The 15,689-nt window shown below is 44.1% G+C and overlaps 1 long non-coding RNA gene across 1 annotated transcript in view; it reads left to right on the plus strand.

Moving 5' to 3' along the window:
* The window catches only part of LOC136643799 (uncharacterized), a 31,442-nt gene that overhangs the window by 2,128 nt on the left and 13,625 nt on the right, over positions 1–15,689 (plus strand). The gene's annotated exons all lie outside the window — the stretch shown is intronic.

The raw sequence follows: 15,689 nt of genomic DNA on the forward strand, positions 1-15,689 counted from the left end.
TCCTGTGGCAAGGAGTTCCACAGACCGACCACACGCTGAGTAAAGAAATATTTTCTTTTGTCTGTCCTAACCCGCCCAACACTCAATTTTAGTGGATGTCCCCTGGTTCTGGTATTATGTGAGAGTGTAAAGAGCATCTCCCTATCCACTCTGTCCATCCCCTGCATAATTTTGTATGTCTCAATCACGTCCCCCCTCAGGCGTCTCTTTTCTAGGCTGAAGATGCCCAAATGCCGTAGCCTTTCCTCATAAGGAAGGTGCCCCAGCCCAGTAATCATCTTAGTCACTCTCTTTTGCACCTTTTCCATTTCCACTACGTCTTTTTTGAGATGCGGCGACCAGAACTGGACACAATATTCCAGGTGTGGCCTTACCATAGATTTGTACAACGGCATTATAATATTAGCCGTTTTGTTCTCAATACCCTTCCTAATGATCCCAAGCATAGAATTGGCCTTCTTCACTGCTGCCGCACATTGGGTCAACACTTTAATCGACCTGTCCACCACCACCCCAAGATCTCTCTCCTGATCTGTCACAGACAGCTCAGAACCCATCGGCCTATATGTGAAGTTTTGATTTTTTGCCCCAATGTGCATGACTTTACACTTACTGACATTGAAGCGCATCTGCCATTTTGCTGCCCATTCTGCCAGTCTGGAGAGATCCTTCTGGAGCTCCTCACAATCACTTCTGGTCTTCACCACTCGGAAAGGTTTGGTGTCGTCCGCAAACTTTGCAACCTCACTGCTCAACCCTGTCTCCAGGTCATTTATGAAGAGGTTGAAAAGCACCGGTCCCAGGACAGATCCTTGGGGCACACCGCTTTTCACCTCTCTCCATTGTGAAAAGTGCCCATTTACACCCACTCTCTGCTTCCTGGCCTCCAACCAGTTCTCAATCCATGAGAGGACCTGTCCTCTAATTCCCTGACTGTGGAGTTTTTTCAGTAGCCTTTGGTGAGAGACCGTGTCAAACGCCTTCTGAAAGTCCAGATATATAATGTCCATGGGTTCTCCCGCATCCACATGCCTGTTGACCTTTTCAAAGAATTCTATAAGGTTTGTGAGGCAAGACTTACCCTTACAGAAACCATGCTGATTCTCCCTCAGCAAGGCCTGTTCATCTATGTGTTTTGAGATCCTATCTTTGATGAGGCATTCCACCATCTTACCCGGTATGGATGTTAGGCTGACCGGCCTATAGTTTCCTGGGTCCCCCCTCTTTCCCTTTTTAAAGATAGGCGTGACATTTGCTATCCTCCAATCTTCTGGTACCGTGGCCATTTTGAGGCCTTCCCATACTTTGTTATAAATACTCACCATAGAGGTCCCTGCAATCTTTTTAACTACACCTGTGTCCAACTACCTATATAATTATAGGAGTGAGATGGGAGTATGTACAGGTTGCTGTGTTACTTGGTTCTGAGAGAAGTACAGCAGTGCTGTTAGGGTGTGTGAGATTTTGACCATCATATGTACTATCAGTTATAGGCTGAATATTCAACATTGATTCTTCCTGTTCCTTATGAAGAAGCAGGTCCCTTGTTCTCCCTACCCCCTAATCCCAGAAATTTGGTGGAGTTAAATGTCAGGAGTGTGGTGTAACCCAGGACCAGTTTAACAAATCAGAACCTAATGGGTTCAAGCACCTTAGGGAACCCTTCAGATTGCATGCCTATATGTGCTGTCTGTAAGTGCAGATCCAGCATTCAGAGGCTTTGGTGGCTTTTGCAACCATGTCAAAAGAGTTTTCATAGTATGAATTTACAAGGCTGCCAACAGAAGCCGAGAAATCAGTGCTAAGTGGTGAGAAGTTTTCATCCTAACCAGGCTGGGGCCAGAGGCCTAAGGTGGTAGGGCAATAGGTCCTGAACTTTTTTGACCTGAGACTCCCTTGACCTACTGGCCATTGACTGCAGCTCCCCATTATGTTACTTTTTTGTAAGGTAGAACCATGGAGCTGGCCATGGAACTTCCTTCCTGGAGGTATCTGGTTGCCAAAGTCATCAAAGTATCTCTCTGGCATTTACATAGCAAAGGCAGTCAGGCAGGGAACAAAACAAAGGGAGAAATTTTTCACACACACATTCTATCAGTCATCTGCAATAAATAACCTTCTCGCTCTTCAAGGGGAATAGCTAAGAAATGAAGGCATCATTTCAAGACATGGACACATAGTGGTAAACCACCAAACACTATAGTCATGCTGGCCACATTTTCCTCAGGTCTTGCAATTTCTACTTTAATTGATAACACTGACTATCATAAAAACTTCCTTCAGTCAGCCACCTAGATCCCTATTTCTCCCCCCAGCATAAGTTGTGAGTGGGAGCCAGGAGGGATTGAGAGGAGGCAGATGCCACAATGTTCCTGCAGCCGAACTGCTCTACAACTCATTCTACCAGACCAGCCTGAGCAGGGGGGAAGAAGAGATGGATACAGGGACTAGTGAATTTGCCCATCATCTGGAAATTGGCAACAATAGTCAGTGGTTGGGAATAAAAAGCACTGAGTGTCAGCAGTACTCCAAAGTGACCAGGATGTGTGTGTGAAGTCAATTCAAGGACACAAGCCAAAGGACAGGAAAGTCCAGCAGGGCTTCACTCAAGTCAAGTCTAGAGTCTCCACTCCTTGTGACTTGACTGGAAAAATAGTCATAATGGAAGCACTTCCAAGTCACTGAATCATCTTTTAGTGACTCCAAAGAACACTGTCAAGTTCTCCTTTTAAATAAATTTTTACATTTTAAATTGCATTTTTTAAAATCCAGCTATTAGCAAACATTTTAACTCATAATTCATGTTTCATCATAAAGTCATAGTTATAGATCTTAAAAGAAAATCCAAATTTAATTTAACACAAGGATATGAAAGCCTATGCTTAATTAGTCTTATCATAATTATCACATTAATAGCCCTAACCAGCTTTCCAGAGCTGATGCAATGCAGCCCTGAGGTAAGGAAAAGCTGGTAAAAAACCCAGACTTTAAGCAAGGCCTCTGACTCCATTTTGAGCAACTTGTTCCATCTTGCACCAGTTGTGGGAAATGGGTTCCTTATCTTGACCTGGATTGTGGTAATATACGTAGCTCAACACAACTCAGATTCGCTCAAAAACACCTTATTGAAGACAGCTGTGCTTCTAAGGTTGGAATGAGTGGCCTGACAGTTGCTTGACCTTTCTTGGAAGTTCAGCTGGTGAAAGAGAGGTCCTTTGCTTATATGCAAAGATTGAATACCTTGGGTGAGTGTGAGGTTCAATAAGTTTTAGGAAGCTTAGCTTTTTTTTGCTTTTAATTTGTATGAGTTATAATGCTATACTTAAGTGCCTTTCCATGTATATGTGTAACCTTATTGAATATCAAAGATAAATCAAATATATATTTACACCTGTGTTTTATTGAGTACTGAAGAAACATAGGTGCATCTTTGTTATGACAGGTAGTCAACCTGCTACTTAAGTGACTTGTTAGGTCAGAGTCATGGAACTTGGACTTCTGTTTTAGAAGAGTGCTGGGGGCACAAAAGCTGACTAGGCCAGGGATGTCAAACTTGTTTCATACAGAGGGCTAAAGTTAGCATTCATAGTGCCTGCTGAGGACTGGAAGTGACATCATAAAATAGAAAGAGATGTCATTAATCAGATAATGGCCAGAAATAAGCAGTTTGTTCTTGTATAGAAACACATTAGCTTCAAATTCAGAAGAGAAAATGTGCAAATCTTATTCATATTTCCCACTGGTGAACCTAGGGTGGGGCAAACAGGGCATCTGCCTCCAAAACTTGATTAAAAAATAAAAATACCCATTCCTTTTCAGCCATTCCCCTTTTGCCTCCTGAGGGGGAACTTCCCACGTTGGCTGCTATTGTAAGACAAAAGGCACAATCTTAGCTAGGTCTACTCAGAAGTAAGTGCTATTGAGTTCTATGGGACTTACTCACAGGAAAGTTAGGTTAGGATTGCAGCCAGTCTCTGGGTCTCAGTTTGCAATTAGCAGATATACACAAAACAAAGTCTTCCCCTCCCCCAGCAAATTCATCACTCCCCCCCTTTCCAAAGCCCTCCAGGCGTGCTGCTAACAAACTCAGGGCACAATCTAAACCAGGTCTACTTGAAGTAAGTCCTATTTTGTTCAATGGGGCTTACTCTCAGGTAAGTGTGGTTAGCATTGCAGCCTCAGAGTGCTGGCAGCTGTTTTTTGTTTTGTTTCTAGTGTATAATTATAACACCTTCACCCCCATTTTGGGGGTAACTGAGGTGTGGTTTCCAAATAAATGTGCTCAGGATTATGATTTATGGGCAACTTCTTACATTGCATTTTAAAGATCCAGAACACTTTAGGATGCAGTTGTCTCTGAGAGAATGCTTTTGATCAGATATTTTCAGAGTTCGTAATGCTACTTAAGACAGAACTGTGTGTGTGGGAGATGTGCCAAGATTGTAAAATATTCATGACCCTGTGACAACTTGGGGCCCAATCCTATCCAATTTTCCAGTGTCAGTGCAGCTATGCCAGTGGGACATGCACTTCATCCTGTGGTGGGGAGGCAGACAGAGGCCTCCTCAAGGTATGGGAACATTTGTTCCCTTACTTTGGGACTGCACTGCAGCTGCACTGGTGCTGGAAAGTTGGATAGGATTGGGCCAATCCTATGGAGTAGGACCAATTGAACGCAATAGGACTTCTGAGTAGACTTGCTTAGGATTGTGCCCTAACAAAGTAATGTGGCACAAGTTTTTGTAAGCTAAAGTTATTTCATCTACCATTTTTACATTGCTATCTTCTATAATACAGTAATAATAATAATAATAATAATAATAATAATAATAATTAAATTAATTAATTAATTAATTAATTAATTAATTAATTAATTAATTGGGGAGGGTGCCAAAATGGTAGTTTGCCACGGGTGACAGATGGCCTAGGTACGCCCCAGTTATTTTCAAGATATGAGAGAGTCCAATTATCAAGCTGGGAGGGCCCAATTATAGATAAATTGCTTCCAAGGGCCACATTTGGCCCACAGGCCTTATGTTTGAAACCCCTGCCCTAAGCCTTCAACTGCCCCAAAGTCAAAGTGTCTGGCTGTTAATCAGGGTGGTGGCAGCGGCATCCTTCACCAGAAATGTACCTCAATGTTTCTGAAATAGTATTCTTTTTTGAGCTAGGCGGGAGCAGTAAGAACTATTTGGGATCAGTAGCCTTGACTCTTTGACTGATTGGTGAAGTCTTGAGAGCCATGGTTACTTAGGAACTAACTGGAAGCCACGTGCTTGACCTGCTAAGGTTGAGATGGCAGTGGGTCAGGAGTGTGCCAAAAACCGACCAGTCTTTGGTGGTTCTGTGAGTTTAGAGGCCCACAGTTTGTGACAATGGAAACAAATGTTCCCTTACAGCAGCGGTTTTCAAACTCTTGAGGAGAGTTTCAAACTCTCTTGAGGAGAGTTTGCACTGCTGTGAGTTCTTGCGGGGGCGGTGGGGGGGAGGCAGCAACGCAATCCCCAGGATTGCATCGCTGGGGGGGCTGCAGGGACTGGAATGCACTCACCAGTCCCTGCAGCAGCTGTCCTGGGGTGCAGGGAGCCCTGCACAAGCATCTACGGGGCTCTTCAGTCTGCTAAAAGTGAAAGTGGAGAGATGGCGCTCCACTTCCACAAAACTGGAAGTGGAGCGCGATTGCTCCACTTTCACTTCTAACGAGCTGGGGAGCCGTGCAGGCACTCGCACAGGGCTCCCTGCACCCCAGGACGGCTGCTGCAGGGACTGTTGAGTGCATCCCAGTCCCTGCAGCCCTGTGAGCGACGAGATCCTGGAGATCACATCGCTGCCTCCCCCCTGCCCCTGCCCCTTAAGGGGAAAGAGTCCAGGGCCTTCAGGCTGGGGCGTCACGACACCCCAGTTTGAAAACCTCTGCCTTATGGTGTGGAGGCCTCGCAACTGTCTCCTCATCACAGGATGCAGTGTGAGCCCTGCATGGCTGCATCGGTGCAGGAAAATTAGTTAGGACTGAGCTGTTAAGAGTTTGATTTTCTGTGTAAAAGGCTTGGGGGGGGGGGGATAAATTTCTGAATGTAAACATTAGGAATAGTGTATGTATTATGGACACCCTTATTGGATCCAGGGCCCAGCACATCCTTAAAAGCTGTTGGTTCCCGGAGGAGATGCCTGTATTTCACCAGGATCTGCTCTCGAGCAGATGTATATGATCCTCTACACCTGTTTCATACCTTCCACCTACCTGAGCTTTGTAATGTGCCCATTTCTCACAACACTAATATTTATGACATAAGCAAACAGTATGGAACATTATTTTGTATCTTATGAAGAAACACTATTTTGTCCTATAACTACATACACTTGCTTTTGGAAAGTTCTGGGCACTTAAAACCCAATCCTAAATTTCTTCAGAAGTCCTACTTTGTTTAATAGGATTTACTTCCCAATACAATAACTGCAGCCATAGCCAGTGGAAATCTCTCATCTTTAGTGAATATTATGCAGCTGTTTTGGATAATGCACCAGCAGCCCAATCCAGTGCAGATCTCACAACCTGTCAGTGTAAGCACCATTCTGGCAGTGTGTGTCAGCATTGTGCACTGTGGAGCAACTGGTGCAATTGGCTGGAGGGCCCATGCACACCCACCAGCAGCTTCCCAATACCCCACCAGAGACAGGTAAGTTGGTGGGGGTAGTAGTTCAGGAGATGATCGAGGCAGGGACCAGGCTGAACTGGAGACAGTTTGGGGTAGAATGGGGAGGATCTTGGAGGCAGTGCCACATGCCAAAATGCTATCCCCCTTTTTCCACCATGACATGCTCTGTGAGGCTCCTTAAGCCAGGTAAATGGATCCCAGGAGGCCCACTAGAAACCAGGCAGCCTATGGGGAGATAAATAAAAAAGATTTTTACTTACCTCTCACAGGCTGTCTGGTTGCCCCCCCCCCCCCATAGCATGCAGTGTGTGCCTCCAGTATCATAATTGAACATTATCAAATTCAGAAAGTTTCCTAGCCTAAATAACTGGGCTTAAATGGGCAAGATCCCTTGCTAACTGAGCAAAGATGCATCTTTTAAAGGGGGAGACAACTGTCCCTCTTCACCCCAGCATGGCACCTTTTCCAGTGGCTGTTCTCCCTTTTTAAATTGTGAGCCCTTTAGGGAACCATGGGTTGATTTATTTTGCTATGTCAACTGCTTTGTGAACGACTTTTGTTTTAAAAGTGGTATACTGTATAAATAACAATAGCAACAACCATCATGAAAACAGTTGCTTGGTTCTTCAGAAACATCACAGGATGCTTTAATTTGCCCAGTCCAGACTCTGTACAAACAAAGAATTTCTCAGAGAAGCCAAAGGTTTCTGGAATATGGTCTCACTCTGGGTGCTCTACTTCTTCCAGCTGTTGGTTCCCCCTTCATTTAAGATGCCCCTGTAAATGTGGAGAGAGTGTTGTGAACAAGTCCCCCCTTTCCCTTTGTACCCCATTTCTTATGTGATGGGCCTTCTGTTAGTACAAAGAAGTTGAATTGAAAGTGCGATTTTATGTTTTATGAATAAGGTTTATTCATATTCCTTTTGTCCACTAGAGAGCAGCCATGGGATTTGAAAATGAGATTGCATGGTATGGTAGGCTTTAACCACCAAATGATGCATTTCTCCTCTAAGCTCTAAGTGTACATGATTTGTTCTTATTGTGGTATCAACAACCTCCGTTTGAAAGATTTTTTTAAGGGGTTTGACAAATTCATGGAGGGTAGATCTATAAATGGGTGTGCCTATGGTTCATGTTTGGTCACCAAGGGCCCAATACCACCATTACCTCTGGATTATTCTTTGGGCACTGTCATCAGTGGCATAGCTAAAGGGGTGCAGGGGGTAGCAACTGCACTGAGCAACAAGCTTGAGGGGGTGCAACAAGCTGAGCTTGATTCTAGTGGCCAAAATAGTGAAAACCTTCGTATGTACAAATAATACCATCATATTATATATCATTGGAAAGGTAATTTAATGCTGAATGTAGTGCAACAAATCATGTTGGAATATCTGTATTCTATCAAAGGCTAAGGCCAATTAACCTGAAAATGTTTTTATCGTGAAAACCTTGATATGTACGAATTACACCATCATATTATATATCATTGGAAAGGTACTTTAATGCTGAATGCAATGAAACAAACCATGCTGGAATATCTGTGTTCTATCAAAAGTTATGGCCAATTAACCAGAAAACTTTTTATTTATTTTGCCATGGAGGGGACTGGGTACAAAATCTTCTTTGATGCTGTGTAACAAATGCCTTAGCTATGCCACTGCTGCATTTTTCACTTTTTAAAAGTCTGGATGCGATGTCACTTCTGGAACATCATTTTGCACTGGGCTGCATTTTCACTAGCTTTGCTACTGACTGCCATTATTGTACCCCAATCCCATATTGCCCATCCCGCTTACCTAAGTGCTTACATTGCCCCTTTGAGTTCTGCATTTCTTGCACTTGGGCCTGTAGCTCGGTGATAAAGTACATATTTGCAAGCAGAAAGTCTCAGGCTGAGACCTGGCCTCTTCAGGCAGAGCAAGGAAAGATCCTTATTAAAACCCTGGGAGCCATTGACAACTGAAGTGGGTTCCTAGGTCCTTGTTTGACAAAGAGCTTGCATGAGAAGCATGAATAAGGAACACACAGCCCAATCATATCACAGTCATCCCTGCAGATGCAGAAATGCCATTGGCACTCACGCTGCATCCATGGAAGCAGGCAATTTGAAAAGTCATCTTGGGGTAAGTGAACTGTTCTTCATTTAACCTGGGAAAGCCTCTGCTGCCACCATGGGACTTCTCAGATCTAAAAGCCTCCTGCCCCTGGTCTGCCTCCCTTTTTGCCCCCCACCATACCTGGGAAATCCCCTGTTCCACCCCTCCATGCCTCATTCCACCTTCACTGCTGTTGGTCTTACCTTTCCCTGTCTGATGGCAGGCCTCCTGGGCAGCTGCCAGTTGCAGCAGTATGTGCAAAATATACACCACTGGCATGCTGTGTGCACAGTTAAAACCCATTTTACAACAGCAGAACTCTGTTCTATTGATGTAGACCCACCTGCATGCTGGCCCGATCTTGGATAGGATTGGACCATTAGTTTTCCAACCATTGCATTGCAAGTGGTCTGATTTGGCAGAAGAGAGCTTCTTGCATATTGTGTGGGTATCATGGACATATGCTGGGGTATCTTACAAATCCATCCAGTTAGTTAGATTAATACACTACTTGTGTAATCATAAAACAAAAAGGTTGCAAGGGACAGCCAGGCTAGTTTCTACCTTCTGCAACAATACCTACTATTTTAGCAACTCCGCCTTGGAGGCTTTGGTTTTTTTTGTAGGCTACATTCAGAGAAGATTCTCTTCCCTGGACAAAGCTGTTCCCTCCATGCAGTGCAGAATGTTATCCCCAACCAAACATTCAGAAGAATCTTTTCCAGGTCATGCACCAAATGGTTTGTTTGCTCTTGTTTTAAGTACTATGAGCCGTGAAACAATAGTCTATTCTTATCAGTATGCAGACAGTGACTGCTTAGAGGTGGTGGAAAACTTTCTCCATTAAATACAAGCACCGCACCACCAAGACGTAAAGAGCAACAGATCTTTCCGCATCCAGCAAGCAACTGAATAAGAACCTTAGGCTTATCACCCCCCCTTTGAATGGCTTTCTATTTTAGTTGTTACCCCAATATTTCATGTGGGTGGAGATCAGGCAACGGATAGGAGCAAGGGCTTTTGCCTTGTCTCGGGGATCATGGCATGTGCATTCAAGACATTGCTGGTCTTCCCAGCTGTTGCTTGCACGTTATTTTCAGAAACTCAGTAATCCCTGGGGAGAGGGAGAGCCTACGGGTAGGATTTAGTGGATGTTGGATGATTGAGGTGCAAAAGCTTAGGAGCCTCCTTAGGCACTGCAGGGCAAGAAACCTGTGGAGAGGTGATTTGCCTGTAGTATAACCAAATCCAGCCAAAAATGAGTGAAGGTTTCTCTTTGGACCTGGGAGGGCAAATCCTAGGATGTGCAAGTCTTTTCAATAGGATGCCACTGAATGAACATTGGAATGCACTGGCTCCTTCCGAATAGTCACAGGAATACATTGAAATTATGGCTGGCCATTGGAATGCAGTAAACCAAGAGTATGTCCCTTTTTGAGTTTTGCTTCCAAGCAGCACCTGTTTCTTGTTTAACAGTATCTATTTCCCCATTTCTGATGTATTTTTAGTGCACACTCAAAGAGAGAGAATATATGTTCAAATGGTTCCAACTGATTTGAAAGATTCTGTGGCTTATAATGGTGCCTGGGCAGAACTGCTAAAACAGTTCAGCTTGTCAAAGTTTCCATTATAAATCATTTTTTGAAAGGTTTATAACATCTTGTTCTATTCGTAGCATAAAAATATCCTCTTAACTCCTCAATTTTTGGTAACTTTCCCAACAGTTGATGGTTATCAGTTTGCTGGTTTGAGACAGGATTTGCAGACCTTATCAGTGATCTTGGAATTTCTGGGTACAGACACCTTGAAGAGAGGAATTGCCTTATCAGGAATTGCCAAGTGCCCATTTCCTGTAAAGCTGCCTGAAGTTGGCAGGGGATCCAGGCTGAAAACATTCATATCCTTGGCAACACACCATGAAGGGTTAGATGCTGTACTGGGTGACCACCCGTTACTGTTATGTAAGTTTCAGTTGCTGCCTTTTACAGGCAAGTAGAAAATGTTTCTTCTTCCTTGACGTGAACAGAGGAAGCTGATTTATACTCAGTAAACTCAGAAATGTCTATGCTATCCAGCAGCAGCCACCCTCCAGAAGTTTGGACGTGGGTGTGTCTCAAGCTATTCTACCAAGGTTTGAACCCGGGACCATCTGCTTACAAAGCTGGTGGTTGAGTTCACTGAACTGTAACTTTTCCCTCAATGAGTGGGAGTGTCCGCAACTTCAAAATACTGTCATGTTATCCATCCATTCCCTGCTTTTAGGAGGTGGCAGAAAGGAGCAATTTCCTCCTTCTATGCATGTATGAGTGGCAGTCCATTTCTACCTTTTGGTCACGTTTTTGAGGATCAGTGTGACACAAACGACCACATGACTGGGGAGAGTGTTCTGTGCAGTGAAGTATGTGGAGGTGTCTTGGTTCACTCCCTTTCCCTGTCTGCCCTGATTGAAGAATGCTTTAAGCATGGTTACAGGCAAAAATGGGAAGGTGATACTCTGGGTAGTCCACAAAATAGATTCGTCTTCCCCAGGTTCTCCTACACAAACACAGATTAATGCTAAGGTTCTGGGGTCCCAGTAGTTTCTTTCCCCTTTGCTGTCTAGCCTGCCTTCCCCTAGGCCTTCACAGCTATCTGTATCTAGGTACCATCTTAGGAATTCGAATTACATGCATGAGATAGTTCAAATTAAAGAAAAAGGAGCCAATTGGATGCCACACAAAGGAGTGTACTGATTGAACATGCCCAATTTGCATAACCTTTGTGGGCCCCAGGCCTCTTGTATTGGTGAAGGCTTCTATTTTGCAATTGTTCATTGGTGATGTAGACTGAGGGAAATTGTGAGTCTTCAGAAAGGGCTTTGAGGCTCACTGGTGGGGACTATGAATAGATGTGAGCTAGGTTGCTGGAGGTGAGGTGAGAACGCCAAGTGAGTATACTCCTTTTCCTCCTCTCATTACAGCTCCACCAAGTGCCTCTAGTCACCAATAGTTGTGAATATCAGTTCCAATCTATGGGAAAGGCTCATAGTTAAAAAGTACAGAACATGCTAAACCTGTAGGGGTTTAGAGTCCAGCTCTGGCAATCTCCATTTGGTAAGGCATCTTAGATAGCATTGCTGAGAAAAACCTCTGCTTTAACTGTGGATAAATGCTGGGATGTCAAAATGAATTATGTGGCAACTTAGTATTTAATTTTGGTGTGTTTGATTTCTTTATATAGAATAGACATACTTTTGTTTGAAGTCTTCGACCAGCTTTAAATTCTCTACTTGCATAACTCAGGCTGAGCAACACCATTGGGCCTCAACAGCTGATCATCAAACAGCTTTAGAAGCAATGCTGCATAATCCAGACGACGTTAGAAGGGATGCTGTCAAATAGCCAAGGAAAAGTAGGCAAGTGGCAGGTCTCTGTGGCAGTCCTTCACTTCTGTGTTTAGGTTGTTCTTTTAAGGTTCAGTGTGGCCCTAGTGGCCAAGTGTCTGGGAAGGGTGTTTTGTGTGTGAAGTGTGAGAAAGTGCCTCAGCTTCTCCTCTTGCTCCTTTTCCCTGTTTCCACTGGGCCAAGAGTGTGCTGAATCTGGAGGCGACAAAAAGGGAAAGTGGAGCTCTGGGTAGTCCACCAAGGAGATTCGCCTTCCACCTTCTCCCAGTCTCTTCCAGAACCCACTCACCCTGGCTTTGGATGGGATTGGGGTGCTTTATTTCATTTGTACTTATTACTGTCAAAGCCGACCCTTTCTCCAAGATGCCTAGTACACTGCTGTACATGGCAGGGTCTTCCCTAGGGGAGGTTTGGTGGACATCTTTGGGCATCTGACATGGTGGCCAAATTTTCTTCCTCCTCTTTTGTAAAAAGCCAGTGTGCGCGCACACACTATTGCCCAATGCATTTTAAATGGTAACCTTCCTTGGAAGCAGGAATGTCTTCATGGTCAACGTGAATTCTTTTCACTGATTTGGAATCTGGGACAGGCTTCACATGACAATAAATATGTCACTGTATTTAATGTTGGTTGAAACTTTCTCCTTTGGAAAATACATGTGTGGAGGCAGGGATTGGAACTGCAGTGGGAGGTAGGGTTAAACCATGGCCCCAATCCTTACCTCTTGCCGATCTGGCTGCTGTTTACCAAGGACCACTGAAGCATGTCAGGTCATTTAACTTCATGTGTAATACATAAATATGTGGAATGTTAAACACACAGACCTATCAAGACCTCTTGCTCCATTGGAAGAACATTGGTCAAAACAGGCCAGGCAATCTTCACATAAGAAATTGCTTTTTTCAAGGACCAGTATGAGAGTTTTGTTTTGCCTGTTTCAGGGGTCTGATGTGTACACAGCATAGCTAGTGTTGCTATATGTGATTGAAGCAAATCCTGGAGAAGTTACCTTCCAACTTGATGTGAGGTCATTGAACCAAGGAGTCTGTTGACATCTCCAGGATTGCTTTCAGTAGTCACCTGAAAATGGTTGCCAGCTCCTGGAGACTTCAGGCTAATCCTAGAAAGTTGGCAACCCTAGGTACAGTTGATTGTCCACAGGCTTCATCCCATGCTGCTAGAAGACTGGCATTGGCCACACAAGCTGTATCACAATGAATGTCTGCTTGTGTATTACAGTGACCAAACAGGGGCACAGAATCATGCCTGGAGTAGGTGCGAGTTGCAGCCACTCTGGGAATGATTCCATGCTGCTCTGGGCCACCCCCTTCCTCTCGTCCTATAAAGTTGGAAAGGAAAGATGCGGCCTAGAGCAGCATCATGCCAAGACTTGCAGCCATTCCCAGTGCAATTCTGCACTACTCTGGGCTGCTTCTTTCTTCTCCTTGGATGAGAGGAAGGGGAGTGGCCAAAAGCACCACAGAATCACGCCGGGAGAGACTTCAACTTCTGGTGTTGTTCTGGAAGTGATTGCAGTGATGTGGTGATGTCACTGCAATTTCTTCTGGTTCAGAGGTGGGGCTCAGTAAAGTGCCCCTAGGAGCTCTTTTCCCAAGGTAGGAAAAAGCCCAGGTCCAACTCTGATCCTACCCAACTATAGTGCCAGTGCAGTGTGTTGCATTCTGTGGTGGTGCTGGTGGTGGATAGACATGGAAGCTTCCTCAAGCCAAGGGAATGTTTGTTCTCTTACCTCAGGGCTGCATTGGCTCTGGAAAGTTGATTAGGATTGGTTTTAAGACAACAGCAGTAGCAGCAGCAATCTGATCTGATCAAGCACGTTCTAGTTCATGAAAATATATATCATAGTTAAAGTAATTGCCTTTCAATGCCACAGGAATGCTGAGATCCTGATACTTGTTCTGGTTTTTGAAGGTTAGCACCTGGGACAAAAGTTTGCCAGGCACACACATTTTCCTTGATGGAGTTTCATTTTCCTATTGTGGCTGTGGGAGAACAGAGATGCAAACGAGGAGTTTGAGTCCAAACTTTATTAGGACAAAACAAAGCACAATACATTATCTGAAACTTCTTGAGAAGAGAACATGCGTCTTCTCACCTTCTCCCAAATTAAAATGACAAAACCAGTGGTTGAATGATGGAGAAACTGGACACCAAAAATACTACAAATTGGGTGCTAATGTCCTTACTTCCTCTGCTCACAAAAAAGGGAAGGCAATGTCCGCTTGCAAGGCTGCCATTTAAAGTAGTGAAAACACTTGTCTCCTTTTCCTCCCATTATTTGAACAAAATATATAACATAATATAAAACACATGAAAGACATATTGCTTGAAAAAGGAGGTAGAGCATATTGCTACCTGCTACTAGATCTTCATAAAAGGTAAACAAAATGAATTCCCTTATCTCGGTTCTGTGATAAGCAGACAGGTTCCCAGTCTATCTTGGTCATCTGAGCAACCTACAAAGTCTCTTTAAGGGTACTTGCTATCAGTTGGACATCCAGTATGAACTGTGTGGTATAAACATATATAGAGTGTTTCTGGTTTCTTTAGGAATAAGTGTCAATTAGCCTGGAACACATCACAAAATAATATACTCGCTCTAAGAGGTCATATAAAGGTAAAGCTGAAATATGTATTCATCTGAAGGCACTGAAGTCTTTACATACATGAAACATGCTTCAGGCCTTTTGAGGATACCTTAAAGCTTTTGGTGCCTACCTAGACTATTAAACAGGCACTTTTTGTCAGGACCTGTGGAAGACAAACTCAGGTCCCTAAAGGTCAAAGACAAAGGTTTCTTTGGGAGGAATCACCAGCTAAGTGGCAATATCTCAATGCTGGCAGTCTCATGTGAGATGGAGCAGGGGGTTGCATGCCAGGGGAAAACTTGATGGGAGCTGCCCACAGATAACACAGATCCTGGTTTACTGGCGAGATTCCTCCTGGGTAGGAATCTCTATCCAGGATGACAGAGATGTCAGCTCTAGGTTCCAAAGAATGGGAAATACTGTAATCACAAGGTTTGTACAGTCTGTGGCACTGGATCTGAAAACCTCAGATACGGCACTGATGAAGAAAGGGATATGTAAGTATAGGCCCTGCTGGTCAACAGACTAGCTCTGATCTAGGTAGATTCTGAGAGAATGAAGAGGAGAAGGATATGAGTGTAGACTAAATCCCTCTCCTCCCTCTAACATATCTGAGATGCTAAGGGGGTAGGAGGCAACAGACCTGTGCAGGGCCTTGCACTTTATCTTGTCTGCTCCAGAAGACTAAGAAGGCCAAAGAGACATACAATTCAGAGTCTTCACGTGAAAACTGCATTTTCTGTAGCTCTGACTGGACACAAGTCTTTTCTAGAAGATTTATACAAGTTGGTGGTCAAACATGCATTTCAGGACATTGCTGCTATGATTTGGTGCCTCAGAATCTCTAGGCTCCTTCTCCAACTGTCCAACTACGTTGAACGCTGCTATCTCTGTTTCCAGCCAGTGCGTCTGCCCAGCACTATTGACTGCTTCTCTGGATGCTGA

Source organism: Tiliqua scincoides, chromosome 3, assembly GCF_035046505.1.
Source record: "Tiliqua scincoides isolate rTilSci1 chromosome 3, rTilSci1.hap2, whole genome shotgun sequence".
Taxonomy (NCBI): Eukaryota; Metazoa; Chordata; class Lepidosauria; order Squamata; family Scincidae; genus Tiliqua; species Tiliqua scincoides.